Source organism: Xenopus tropicalis, chromosome 6, assembly GCF_000004195.4.
Source record: "Xenopus tropicalis strain Nigerian chromosome 6, UCB_Xtro_10.0, whole genome shotgun sequence".
In the NCBI taxonomy this organism is placed as follows: Eukaryota; Metazoa; Chordata; class Amphibia; order Anura; family Pipidae; genus Xenopus; species Xenopus tropicalis.
Genome location: NC_030682.2, coordinates 11,949,890 through 11,964,493, shown reverse-complemented (window position 1 = coordinate 11,964,493; position 14,604 = coordinate 11,949,890). Strand labels below are relative to the sequence as shown.

The window sequence follows — 14,604 nt, the reverse complement described above, 5'->3', positions numbered from 1 at the left end:
TAATTACCCCTTATTGGGGGCAGAACAGTCCTATTGGGTTTATTTAATGGTTAAATGATTCCCTTTTCTCTGTAATAATAAAACAGTACCTGTACTTGATCCCAACTAAGATAAAATTACCCCTTATTGGGGGCAGAACAGCCCTATTGGGTTTATTTAATGGTTAAATGATTCCCTTTTCTCTGTAATAATAAAACAGTACCTGTACTTGATCCCAACTAAGATATAATTACCCCTTATTGGGGGCAGAACAGCCCTATTGGGTTTATTTAATGGTTAAATGATTCCCTTTTCTCTGTAATAATAAAACAGTACCTGTACTTGATCCCAACTAAGATATAATTACCCCTTATTGGGGGCAGAACAGCCCTATTGGGTTTATTTAATGGTTAAATGATTCCCTTTTCTCTGTAATAATAAAACAGTACCTGTACTTGATCCCAACTAAGATATAAAAAAATCCTTATTGGATGCAAAGCAATCCTATTGGGTTTAATTAATGTTTTATTGATTTTGTAGTAGACTTAAGGTATTGAGATCCAGATTACGGAAAGACCCCTTATCCGGAATACCCTTGGTCCCGAGCATTCTGGATAATGGGTCCAACCTGTTGCCCCTATAATCCGATGTGCTGTAACAGCTCCGTACTGACAGCAATGTATGGTTTATAGTTATTGCTTGATGGCCGTTCCCGCTTTCAGTTGGTCGCTATTTTCCCATAGTATTACTGTAATGAAGGAGAGGGAATGTTACACAGGCAGATAATACAGTAGGGCAGTACATCAGCGCATCAGCATTAGTGGATACGAACGTCCCTTAATATCACTTTATATGAGCTACGGTGGCTTTTATGATGTAACCAGTTTCATTAAATGTCATATTTTTGGTATTTCTCCTCTTACTAACTTTTAATTATTTTTTGTGGTTTTGAATTAAATATTTAGCTTTTTGATTAGCAGTATTTAAGTTTAAAGTTCCAGTAAGAGGAATAAATAGGAGACTGGGAGGTAAATTGGAGAGGCAAGAATTGAAAGATATATTTTCTTGGTAACAATAAAATCAAAATTGTTGCTTAAAAAGATGCAGAAGAACAACACAAAAAATAAATAAAATGAAGACCAATTAAAGAGTTTGAAAAAATGGGGCATTTATTCATACTAAAATGAATACTGTCATGGGAAACATGGTTTTCTCAAAACCCATCAGTTAATAGAGCTTCTCCAGCAGAATCCTGTATTGTAATCTGTTTTTCCCATGGGGCTAGCCATATTCTTCATTTCCCAGGGTGCCACAGCCATGTGCTATAGGGGCTATCAGTTAGAAAGACACCTCACTGAAATGGAGCCAGTGGGAATCTCTCAGAGGTGAAAGATAGCCTAAGGGTGAGTGCTTATTTGTGCCCTGGGTACCCCTGGAACTATAGCAGGGTGACTGTTACCCCAATGTTTCTATATATCTGTAACCTTGTTATGGGCTAAGGGGGCCCAGCCTGAAGGCCAGTTAGGGGGGGATTTGGGGTGAGTGCTTATTTGTGCCCTGGGTACCCCTGGAACTATAGCAGGGTGACTGTTACCCCAATGTTTCTCTATATCTGTAACCTTGTTATGGGCTAAGGGGGCCCAGCCTGAAGGCCAGTTAGGGGGGGATTTGGGGTGAGTGCTTATTTGTGCCCTGGGTACCCCTGGAACTATAGCGGGGTGACTGTTACCCCAATGTTTCTATATATCTGTAACCTTGTTATGGGCTAAGGGGGCCCAGCCTGAAAGAGATGTTATATATTTATTTTTTATAAAGTGGACAATTAGAAGTTGTTGTTCCATATGGAATACTTACCCCATTCCTCCTCCCAAACTGTAAACATTAAAATAGGAAAGTGAGAAATCACATTTTAAGTTGGGTAACATCAAATTTTGCAACTTTCTTTATAACTTTAAATGAAAAAAGATTTTTTTTTGGTCTTTTACAAGAATACGCCACCTTAAGGGAACCCCTGGAACTATAGCAGGGTGACTGTTACCCCAATGTTTCTATATATCTGTAACCTTGTTATTGGCTAAGGGGGCCCAGCCTGAAGGCCAGTTAGGGGGGGATTTGGGGTGAGTGCTTATTTGTGCCCTGGGTACCCCTGGAACTATAGCAGGGTGACTGTTACCCCAATGTTTCTATATATCTGTAACCTTGTTATGGGCTAAGGGGGCCCAGCCTGAAGGCCAGTTAGGGCCTATTGTTAACAAATATGCTTATATGTGTGTAATCTGATTATGTGCATGAAACTTTGTTGTTCAACTAACAGAACACACTATTCATCTGTTTACTTTAAAGTGGATAATCACAAAATGTTCTGTATGGAATACTTACACATTTCCCCATTGTTTGTTTAGGAGTGTGGAATACAACCTTCCCAAGCTAAAAAAAAATAAGAAACCAGCCTGGTGTTGGAGTGGGGGGGGGGGGGGGGGGAAGTGGGTGGTAGTTGTTATAAATGGAGTATTTACCTTATTCTTCCATGTATTTCACTGTAATGTGTTTCTGACACACTGTAAAAATGAAATAGGAGAGAGAAGTCACATCACTGTAACTGTTACAGTACAAGTTCCTGCACTCATTGTTAGCATAAAACTATAGCATCACAGCTATTTAAAGGGCAAGTTCACCTTTAGGATAACCTAATATGTAATGGGATGTCCTATTCCTACTCTTTATGTTTCAAAATTCAAAAATTAAATAAAAAGGAAAATGATTGTAAAGTACCTATAATAGCAAATACAATTATTGCAGTAACACATGTTTTGCTATACACATGTATATTCCTTTTGTGTGTATTGGAACAGAACAAAAAAAAGGGAGGAAAAAAAAGGAAAATTGGACATAATGTCACACAAAACTCCAAAAATGGGCTGGACAAAATTATTGGCACCCTTTCAAAATTGTGGATAAAAAAAGATTGTTTCAAACATGTGATGCTCCTTGAAACTGACCTGGGCAAGTAACAGGTATGGGCAATATAAAAATCACACTTGAAAGCAGATACAAAGGAGAAAAGTTCACTTAATCTTTGCATTGTGTGTCTGTGTGTGCCACACTAAGCATGGGCAACAGAAAGAGGAGCAGAGAACTTTCTGAGGACTTGAGAACCAAAATTGTGGAAAAATATCAACAATCTCAAGGTTACAAGTCCATCTCCAGAGATCTAGATTTGCCTTTGTCCACAGTGAGCAACATTATCAAGAAGTTTGCAACCCATGGCACTGTAGCTAATATTCCTGGGCGTGGGCGGAAGAGAAAAACTGATGAAAGGTTGAAACGCAGGATAGTCCGGATGGTGGATAAGTAGCCCCAAACAAGTTCCAAAGAAATTCAAGCTGTTCTGCAGGCTCAGGGAGCATCAGTGTCAGCGCAAACTATCCGTCGCCATTTAAATGAAATGAAACGCTATGGCAGGAGACCCAGGAGGACCCCACTGCTGACACAGAGACATAAAAAAGCAAGACTACAGTTTGCCAAAATGTATTTGAGTAAGCCACAATCCTTCTGGGAAAACATCTTGTGGACGGATGAGACCAAGATAGAGCTTTTTGGTAAAGCACATCATTCTACTGTTTACCGAAAACGGAATGAGGCCTACAAAGAACACAGTACATACAGTGAAATATGGTGGAGGTTCAATGATGTTTTGGGGTTGTTTTGCTGCCTCTGGCACTGGGTGCCTTGAATGTGTGCAAGGCATCATGAAATCTGAGGATTACCAAAGGATTTTGGGTCACACTGTAGAGCCCAGTGTCAGAAAGCTGGGTGTGCATCCGAGATCTTGGGTCTTCCAGCAGGACAATGACCCCAAACATACGTCAAAAAGCACCCAGAAATGGATGGCAACAAAGCGCTGGAGAGTTCTGAAGTGGCCAGCAATGAGTCCAGATCTAACTCCCATTGAACATCTGTGGAGAGATCTTAAAATTGCTGTTGGGAAAAGGCGCCCTTCCAATAAGAGAGACCTGGAGTAGTTTGCAATGGAAGAGGGGTCCAAAATTCCCGGTGAGAGGTGTAACAAGCTTATTGATGGTTATAGGAAGCGACTGATTTCAGTTATTTTTTCCTAAGGGAGTGCAACCAAATATTAAGTTAAGGGTGCCAATCATTTTGTCCAGCCCATTTTTGGAGTTTTGTGTGACATTATGTCCAATTTGCTTTTTTTCCTCCCTTTTTTGTTGTGTTCCAATACACACAAAGGGAATAAACATGTGTATAGCAAAACATATGTTACTGCAATACTTCTCTGTGAGAAATACTTGATTTTCTGGAAAAATTTCTGGGGTGCCAACGATTTGGGCCATGACTGTATGTGTGTAATCTGACTATGTGCATGGAACTTTGTTGTTGAACTAAAAGAACACACTATTCATCTGTTCACTTTAAGGTGGATAATCAGAAAATGTTCCAAATGGAATACTTACACTTTTCCCCATTTTCTGGTTAGGAGTGTGGAATACAACCCTCCCAAGCTTTAAAAGGAAACCAGCCTAGTTGGGGGGTAATGTTGTTCCAAATGGAGTATTTACCTTATTCCTCTATGTATTTTATGGTAATTTGATCCTGACGGACTGTAAAAATGAAATAGGAGAGAGAAGTCACATCACTGTCACTGTTACAGTACAAGTTCCTGCACTCATTGTTAGCATAAACCTATAGCATCACAGCTATTTAAAGGGCAAGTTCACCTTTAGGATTAGTAAATACAATAAGGTCTCTCTAGTAAAGGAAAGTAACATTTCTCTACAATTTACTTTAATCCAGTGTCCCCTAAACAGTGAGGTTGGACTGGGGCAGTGACCGAGAAGGCTCAGCCTGAAGGCTTATTGGGGGAAATGAGGTAGGAAAGCCTATCAGCACTATTACCAGCTCATTCCATAGGCCCTTTATTGCTTTTATACAGGAGCCAAGAGATTGCTCTTTCAGTGTAAAATCAGACTCATTACCATTATAGCAATATGTAGGCTCGCCCTAGGGTTGGCACCTTTGCCGGGGGCAGAAACCCAGTAAAGGGGTGAGGCAGTGAGATAACGGGGTTGGGCTCTGACAGGGGCAGAATAATAACATTTAGTAACATAACATATTGGGCAGCAGGGGGCGACCAAGGGCAGGGGGTGCCTTCAGCAACACATACACTGGCAGTTGTATGATGCTTATGGAAACTGGTTTTATTTAATTCTGTATTTTCCTTTTTCTTTCTTCTTCTATCCCACATTGTGCTGGGGGAGTTTTTTGCTGGATGGAAAGTGCCTGCAGCCTCTTCCCATGGCTCCTATTGGCTTAAATGGGAAATGCACAGAAATGCATGTTTGAGTACTCAAAGTACGATTTGCGTACCTTTAAAAAGCATGATACAAAAAAATTGTATTAAATACGATTTTTTTGTATTGTGCTTCTAATTGAATATGCTAGTATGAAAAATTTGTACTTTGCTCTGCAAAGTACAAATTTTTCATATCTGATGATCGTAAATGGCAGGAAAAGATTTCTGACTTTGATCCTTCCATGCAGGATTTGGAAGCCTCCCATAGGGCTCAATGGCACTCTGCAGCTCCAACCTGGCCCAAGGAAAGCCTCCCATAGGGCTCAATGGCACTCTGCAGCTCCAACCTGGCCCAAGGAACGTCTCCCATAGGGCTCAATGGCACTCTGCAGCTCCAACCTGGCCCAAGGAACGTCTCCCATAGGGCTCAATGGCACTCTGCAGCTCCAACCCGGCCCAAGGAAAGTCTCCCATAGGGCTCAATGGCACTCTGCAGCTCCAACCTGGCCCAAGGAAAGTCTCCCATAGGGCTCAATGGCACTCTGCAGCTCCAACCTGGCCCAAGGAACGTCTCCCATAGGGCTCAATGGCACTCTGCAGCTCCAACCCGGCCCAAGGAAAGTCTCCCATAGGGCTCAATGGCACTCTGCAGCTCCAACCCGGCCCAAGGAAAGTCTCCCATAGGGCACAATGGCACTCTGCAGCTCCAACCCGGCCCAAGGAAAGTCTCCCATAGGGCTCAATGGCACTCTGCAGCTCCAACCCGGCCCAAGGAAAGTCTCCCATAGGGCTCAATGGCACTCTGCAGCTCCAACCTGGCCCAAGGAAAGTCTCCCATAGGGCTCAATGGCACTCTGCAGCTCCAACCCGGCCCAAGGAAAGCCACCATACCGAAACTTGAATGAATCCTAAACATTACGATTTTGTCGCACAAATTGTTGCGCTTTTTGTTGCAAACTACGAAAAAGTTGGGCAAATATACAAAAATATTGTAGAAAATACACAAAAGTTGTAAACTTTAGAAAAAAATAAAATTTTTATTGTATTCGGACCTGTCTTTTTCTTTAATGAATGCACCCCTATATATAGCCAGTTAGGGGGAGATTTGGGGTGAGTGCTTATTTGTGCCCTGGGTACCCCTGGAACTATAGCAGGGTGACTGTTACCCCAATGTTTCTATATATCTGTAACCTTGTTATGGGCTAAGGGGGCCCAGCCTGAAGGCCAGTTAGAGGGGGATTTGGGGTGAGTGCTTATTTGTGCCCTGGGTACCCCTGCAACTATAGCAGGGTGACTGTTACCCCAATGTTTCTATATATCTATAACCTTGTTATGGGCTAAGGGGGCCCAGCCTGAAGGCCAGTTAGGGGGGGATTTGGAGTGAGTGCTTATTTGTGCCCTGGGTACCCCTGGAACTATAGCAGGGTGACTGTTACCCCAATGTTTCTATATATCTGTAACCTTGTCATGGGCTAAGGGGGCCCAGTCTGAAGGCCAGTTAGGGGGGGATTTGGGGTGAGTGCTTATTTGTGCCCTGGGTACCCCTGGAACTATAGCAGGGTGACTGTTACCCCAATGTTTCTATATATCTGTAACCTTGTTATGGGCTAAGGGGGCCCAGCCTGAAGGCCAGTTAGGGGGGGATTTGGGGTAAGTGCTTATTTGTGCCCTGGGTACCCCTGGAACTATAGCAGAGTGAGTTTTACCCCAATGTTTCTATATATCTGGTGAGATAGGGCAAGACTAACTAAAGAACCATTATATATTTATTTATTTAAAAGTGGAGAATTAGAAGTTGTTGTTCCATATGGAATACTTACCCCATTCCTCCTCCCAAACTGTAAACATTAAATTAGGAAAGTGAGAAGACACATTTTTGGTTGGATAACATCAGTTTTCTGCAACTTTCTTTATAACTTTAAATGGAAAAAAAAAAAAAAAATTTGGTGTTGTACAAGAATATGCCACCTTAAGGGAACCCCTGGAACTATAGCAGGGTGACTGTTACCCCAATGTTTCTATATATCTGTAACCTTGTTATGGGCTAAGGGGGCCCAGCCTGAAGGCCAGTTAGGGGGGGATTTGGGGTGAGTGCTTATTTGTGCCCTGGGTACCCCTGGAACTATAGCGGGGTGACTGTTACCCCAATGTTTCTATATATCTGTAACCTTGTTATGGGCTAAGGGGGCCCAGCCTGAAGGCCAGTTAGGGGGGGATTTGGGGTGAGTGCTTATTTGTGCCCTGGGTACCCCTGGAACTTTTTTTGTGCATGGAACTTTGTTGTTGAACTAAAAGAACACACTATTCATCTGTTTACATTAAAGTGGAAAAATCAGAAAATGTTCTGTATGGAATACTTACACTTTTCCCCATTGTCTGTTTAGAAGTGTGGAATACAACCCTCCCAAGCTATAAAAAGGGAACCAGCCTAGTGGGGGGGGGGGGGGGTTGTTGTTCCATATGGAGTATTTACCTTATTACTCCTTGTGGTCCAGAGGATAGGGAATTTGATCCTGACGGACTGTAAAAATGAAATAGGAGAGAGAAGTCACATCACTGTCACTGTTACAGTACAAGTTCCTGCACTCATTGTTAGCATAAAACTATAGCATCACAGCTATTTAAAGGGCAAGTTCACCTTTAGGATAACCTAATATGTAATGGAATGTCCTATTCCTACTCTTTATGTTTATAATTTAAAAACTACACAAAATTAAATAAAAAGGAAAACTATTGTACAGTATTTCAGAATATCACTGTTGGCATCAGGCTAAAGTTAATTTAAAGGTGACTTAACCCTTTAAAGATTCTCATTTCTTTTAAAATAAAATTGAAGTACCTATAACAGTAAATACAATAAGGTCTCTCTAGTAAAGGAAACTAACATTTCTCTACAATTTACTTTAATCCAGTGTCCCCTAAACAGTGAGGTTGGACTGGGGCAGTGACCGAGAAGGCTCAGCCTGAAGGCTTATTGGGGGAAATGAGGTAGGAAAGCCTATCAGCACTATTACCAGCTCATTCCATAGGCCCTTTATTGCTTTTATACAGGAGCCAAGAGATTGCTCTTTCAGTGTAAAATCAGACTCATTACCATTATAGCAATATGTAGGCTCGCCCTAGGGTTGGCACCTTTGCCGGGGGCAGAAACCCAGTAAAGGGGTGAGGCAGTGAGATAACGGGGTTGGGCTCTGACAGGGGCAGAATAATAACATTTAGTAACATAACATATTGGGCAGCAGGGGGCGACCAAGGGCAGGGGGTGCCTTCAGCAACATATTCACTGGCAGTTGTATGATGCTTATGGAATCTGGGTTTTTTTAATTCTGTATTTTACTTTTTCTTTCTTCTTCTATCCCACATTGTGCTGGGGGAGTTTTTTGCTGGATGGAAAGTGCCTGCAACCTCTCCCCATGGCTCCTATTGGCTTAAATGGGAAATGCACAGAAATGCATGTTTGAGTCCTTTCAAGCCAAAAAAGTTTGCACTGTCACATGTTTCCCATTTATGTCAATAAGAGCCTTTGCAGGGAGTCAGGGAGCTCTTCAGCTTTAAATTAAATTATTTGTGCCCTGGGTACCCCTGGAACTATAGCAGGGTGACTGTTACCCCAATGTTTCTATATATCTGTAACCTTGTTATGGGCTAAGGGGGCCCAGCCTGAAGGCCAGTTAGGGGGGGATTTGGGGTGAGTGCTTATTGGTGCCCTGGGTACCCCTGGAACTATAGCAGGGTGACTGTTACCCCAATGTTTCTATATATCTGTAACCTTGTTATGGGCTAAGGGGGCCCAGCCTGAAGGCCAGTTAGGGGGGGATTTGGGGTGAGTGCTTATTGGTGCCCTGGGCACCCCTGGAACTATAGCAGGGTGACTGTTACCCCAATGTTTCTATATATCTGTAACCTTGTTATGGGCTAAGGGGGCCCAGCCTGAAGGCCAGTTAGGGGGGGATTTGGGGTGAGTGCTTATTTGTGCCCTGGGTACCCCTGGAACTATAGCAGGGTGACTGTTACCCCAATGTTGCTATATTCCTGTTAAGATATGGCGAGACTAAGGAAAGAGCCATTAAATATTTATTTTTTTAAAAAGTGGACAATTTGTTGTTCCATATGGAATACTTACTCCATTCCCGCTCCATACCTGTAAACATTAAATTAGGAAAGTAAGAAGTCATATTTTAGATTGCATAACATTAATTTTCTGCAAATTTCTTTATAACTTTAAATGAAAAAAAAAATTTTTTTTGGTGCTTTACAAGAATACAACACCTTAAGGCAGGGGTCCCCAACCGCCGGGCCGCGGACCAGTACCGGGCCATGGGCAGCTTTCATGTGGGCCGCCTCTGTTCTTGCCCGCAGTAAAAATGCAGGCGACACAAAGCGGCGCACATGTAAAGCCACGGAATAAAGCGCCGTGCCTTGAAAGTTACGCATCACGCATAGAGACACAGATAGAAGGCGCGCATGAACGTGTGAATGAACACTGTGTGCGCTCAACAACCCCCTGGTCCGTGGAAACATTTTTTGGCTTGCAACGGTTCTGTGGTGAAAAAAAGGTTGGGGACCCCTGCCTTAAGGGAAACCCTGGAATTATAGCAGGGTGACTGTTACCCCAATGTTTCTATATATCTGTAACCTTGTTATGGGCTAAGGGGGCCCAGCCTGAAGGCCAGTTAGGGGGGGATTTGGGGTGAGTGCTTATTTGTGCCCTGGGTACCCCTGGAACTATAGCAGGGTGACTGTTACCCCAATGTTTCTATATATCTGTAACCTTGTTATGGGCTAAGGGGGCCCAGCCTGAAGGCCAGTTAGGGGGGGATTTGGGGTGAGTGCTTATTTCCTGGTCACTCCATATCAGCATTACAACCGGGAAGCCCCTCCCACCCCTGCCTACAGACCAGACTGTCCCTCCCTCTCAAAACTATAAGTACACCCATAGGTACCCACCTACCTTGTCTTTTTTCTTTCTGTCCTTGTCTACAGTCCTCTGGGGGTCACTACCGGTTTGGTTATTCCTTAAGGGGCACAGATGTTCCTTCAGCGAGTCAGGCAGAGAGCTTCCGTTTTTCCCCCCATTCTTGTGAAGTTTGGGAGGCAGCGGGGTCCGTTCCTGTGCTAGCCCATTGTAAGACTCTGAGGCGGCAAGGTACGGCAGGAGACAGAGGTGGTGACATGTGGGTGATTGCAGAGGTCGCTCGTGTTGCCGGGGAATCCTTCTTCGTGTTTGCTTCAGGCTGACACGCTTCGGTTCTGCAGCGCGGTTTGTGTTCCATTGGGCGGAAGTGAGCTCAGTCTTGCGTTCCATTGGGCGGAAGTGAGGTCGCGATTCATTCTTCCGGCCTGGGGGCTTTAAATCTTTGGCGCATTCAGCGTTCATGCTGCTCCTGAGGATCTTGCTTCAGTTTTCCTGACGGGGAAGACTTCTTTTTCACTTTAAGAGGTCCCTTAGTCCCTTATTCTGCTCCTGGTAGGTTTTTTGTCTGCCCCAGGGGTTTTTTGATTCTGTACTTCAGGCGCTTATTTCACTTTGTTTTTATTGTTCAGGGGGGTGCTTCTGTACTGCATTATGGATTCCTCAGCCTCAAATGCCTCTGCCTTCCAAGCTAGGTAGGTCCCTACTTCCTTTTTTCCTTTTTTCTTTTCTTTCTGTTTTCTATCTTTCTTTTGTATACTCTCTCTCTTTAGCTTGCCAGAAGTGGGTCTCTCCAAGAAATGCAAAGTCAAGGCCAAGACTCCTTTTTCACCTGAATGTGTGGGTTGTTATAACACTCCACTTCTGGGAAAGAAATTTTGTAGTTCTTGTTGGAGACACTTTTGCAAAGCTTCTACTTGTCCTCCTATTGAGTATGAGTCATCCTTGGATGCTGGGAGTCATGCTCAGGGGCTTTCCTGGGATTCTGATGATTCTGATGAAGAGTGTTTTCCTGTCTCTATGCCTTCCGAAGATCCTTTGGATTCAGAGGAAGAATCAGATGGAGCTCAGGATTCCTTTGATATCTCACTGGTTTCTCCCTTAATCAAAGCAGTCAAGTTGACATTAGGAGTGGAAAAGGAGTCAGATAGTTCCAAACCTCTCAAGATCCTGCCTACTCCTACTAAAACTCGTCAAACATTTCTTCTCTTCCAGGAGGTTTCTGATCTTATCAACGTGGAGTGGCAAAGAGCTGCGAAGAAGGTGTCATTTGTCTCTCAAGGGACAAGATTTCCTAAACTCTATCCTTTCAAGGAGTCTGAAATACAAGCTTGGCTTACAGTTCCCTCTGTTGATCCAGCGGTCATACATCTAGCCAAAAAGACTACTCTTCCCATTGATGACTGTTCTGCCCTCAAAGACCCTATGGACAGACGAGTGGAGTCTGATCTGAGGAAGAGTTTTTTGGTGGCAGGGGCAGCATGCAAACCTGCAGTAGCCTTAATTTCAGTGGCCAAAGCCATGTCTCTCTGGATTGACGGTATTGATAAAGCCTTGACAGAGGGTGCTGAGGTGAAGGACATCTCTTCTAGCCTGGCAGAACTTAAGTTGGCTGCTGGTTTTGTATCAGAAGGAGCAGTGGATCTAACTAGGCTCGCAGCACGATCCATGGCCATTTCTGTTTCTGCACGTCGAGCTCTTTGGTTGAGATCCTGGTCGGCTGACGTTTCTTCTAAGATGAGCCTTTGCATGCTTCCTTTTGAAGGCCTTTGCTTGTTTGGCCCCAAGCTGGATGATGTCATCTCTAAAGCTTCAGGAGGTAAAAGTCTTTTCTTACCGCAGGAGAGGAAAAAACAAAAAACCTTTCCTTTCAGGGGCTCCAACTTTCGTGGTTCAGGAAGAGGTAGGCCATCGCATCAATCTTCCAGTTCGACAAGTGAGAGTTTCAAGAGCTTCCCAGTCATTCAAGAAGTCTTCCTGACTATCCGTCTGCAAGCAGCAAGGTAGGGGCAAGGCTGGGAGGCTTCCTTCGGGTTTGGCATTCCTCCATCTCAGATCGCTGGGTGCTAGATGTGTTAAGAAGAGGCTACCGGTTGGAGTTTATTTCCTTTCCATCAGTCGACCATTTTGTAGTCTCCTCCTTTCCCAGTTCAAGAGAAAAGAGGGCAGTGCTGACCCACTACATTCATTGGTTGATCGAGGAAAAGGCGGTGGTTCCAGTCCCAGCACAAGAGCTAAGGAAGGGAATTTATTCAGTCCTGTTTTTGGTAAAAAAGATATCAGGAGGATGGAGACCCATATTGGATCTAAAATTCATCAACAAACATCTGAATATCCAAAAGTTCAAGATGGAGTCCATTTTTTCCATCATCGCAGCCATTCTTCCAGGGGATTGGCTACTCTCCATCGATTTGAGGGATGCCTATCTCCATATCCCAGTTTCATCGGCTCATCAGCACTTCCTTCGCTTCGCTATTACCGGAAAGCACTACCAGTTTCGCTGCCTTCCCTTTGGTCTGTCCACCTAACCAAGGGTTTTTTCCAAGGTGTTAGTCACCTTGGTTGCGGCTCTAAGACTCGAAGGAATTTCCATCTGGCATTACCTGGACGACATCCTTCTGTCAGCAAGAAGCAAGGAGGCCTTACTATCACATCGCGACAAAGTCATCTGCTTCCTGGAGGCCCACGGTTGGCTTTTGAACTGGGAGAAAAGTCAGCTGGTCCCAACTCAATCGCTGGTCTATTTGGGAGCCTGGTTCAACACCAGGGAGGGGTCGGTCTCTCTACCTCCGCAGAAGGTCTCAGCCATCATCAGTCTAGCAAGTTCTTTCCTGCAGAAGGAGCAGGTCCCAGCCAGGGAGATGATGTCTCTTTTGGGCTCCATGGCCTCTACCATCCCAGTCACCAGGTGGGCCCGGTGGCACATGAGGCCAGCTCAATGCCTTTTTCTGGAACAGTGGGACAGATTCAGGAGGGATTGGGATCAATCGATTCGTTTGAATCAGGCCTTCAAGGGCTCGATCCAGTGGTGGCTCTCCAAGGAGAACCTGGAGAGGGGGCTACCTCTCTTTCAGCCCCAGTGGAGAGTGCTAGTCACGGATGCCTCACCTCTGGGCTGGGGTGCTCACTTGGGTCCGGAGTGGGTTCAGGGAAAGTGGTCCATCAGACAGTCAGGGGTCCCATCCAATGTGCTGGAAATCAGAGCAGCGAAGCTAGCTCTTCAATCTTTTGCCCAAGACCTTCGGGGTTCTTCGGTCAGGATACTGATAGACAACACTTCTGCAGTCTCATATATCAGGAGACAGGGGGGGACAAGGAGCAGTTCACTGCTTCAGGAAGTCCGTCCTATATTGTCCTGGGCGGAAAAGAATCTCTTCCTTCTGACAGCAGAATACTTGCCTGGAGTGAACAATCAGGAAGCAGATTTTCTGAGTCGAAATTCAGTATCGAGTCACGAGTGGCACCTGAATCGGCAGGTCTTTCAGGATCTGGCCAGGAGGTGGGGTCCTCTGGAAGTCGACCTTATGGCGACTCATCTCAACTCTCAGCTTCCGAAGTTTTTCTCCAGGAATTTTTGCCCAGGAACATTGGGTACAGATGCCCTTCTCCAAGAGTGGTCATTCAGCCTGGCTTATGCCTTTCCTCCTTTTCCCCTGATCTCCAGAATCCTTTTGAAGGTCATTCAAGAGAGAGCGGAACTAGTCCTGGTGGCCCCAAATTGGCCTTGCAGGCCGTGGTATCCTCTGCTTCTAAAACTGGTGATAGCTTCTCCTTGGCCTCTTCCCGTGAGGAGAGATCTGCTGAGTCAAGGCCCCTTGTTACATCCGAACCCGTCTGCTCTTTCCCTTCAGGCATGGAGGTTTCTCTCAGTCGGTGGTTGACACCTTATTGAAAGCTAGAAAGCCTACCACCTCTGCGGCTTACTACAGAATTTGGGAGAGATTTCTGGCATGGAAAATTCAGAATGTTTTGCCAATGGAGGAGGTGTCCCTTTCCCAAATTTTGGGGATTTTGCAAGAAGGTTTGGATAAGGGATTGCAGTACAGAACCCTCAAGGTTCATGTCTCAGCGCTTTCAGCCTTATCTGAAAGATCCTGGGCCGAAGATCCTATGGTCAAAAGGTTCTTCTTGGCAGCTCTCAAGGTTCGTCCTCCAGAGGTCAAGTCTCCTCCTCTCTGGAGTCTCCAACTGGTTTTAAGGGCTCTGTCTAAACCGCCCTTTGAGCCTCTGGAATCCATTTCCTGTTGGCTCCTCACTCTAAAGACTTTGTTCTTAGTGGCCATAGCCTCGGCATGTAGAGTGGGAGAGTTGCAAGCTCTTTCATGCAGTCCGGGACATATCGTTTTTCTTCATGACAGAGTAATTCTCAAACCAGTCAAATCATTTCTGCCTAAGGTAGTCT

The 14,604-nt window shown here is 44.6% G+C and overlaps 1 long non-coding RNA gene across 1 annotated transcript in view; it reads right to left on the bottom strand.

Moving 5' to 3' along the window:
• Nucleotides 1-7,174, bottom strand: part of LOC105947600 — a 30,650-nt gene extending 23,476 nt beyond the window's left edge. Inside the window, exons 1-5 of the long non-coding RNA XR_004223329.1 lie at nucleotides 7,111-7,174; nucleotides 4,557-4,598; nucleotides 2,496-2,537; nucleotides 1,834-1,851; nucleotides 608-727 (exon numbers count right to left, since the gene is read on the bottom strand). This is a non-coding gene — a long non-coding RNA (uncharacterized LOC105947600). The remainder of the gene's footprint in view (nucleotides 1-607; nucleotides 728-1,833; nucleotides 1,852-2,495; nucleotides 2,538-4,556; nucleotides 4,599-7,110) is intronic.
• Between the last annotated feature and the right edge of the window lie 7,430 nt (nucleotides 7,175-14,604).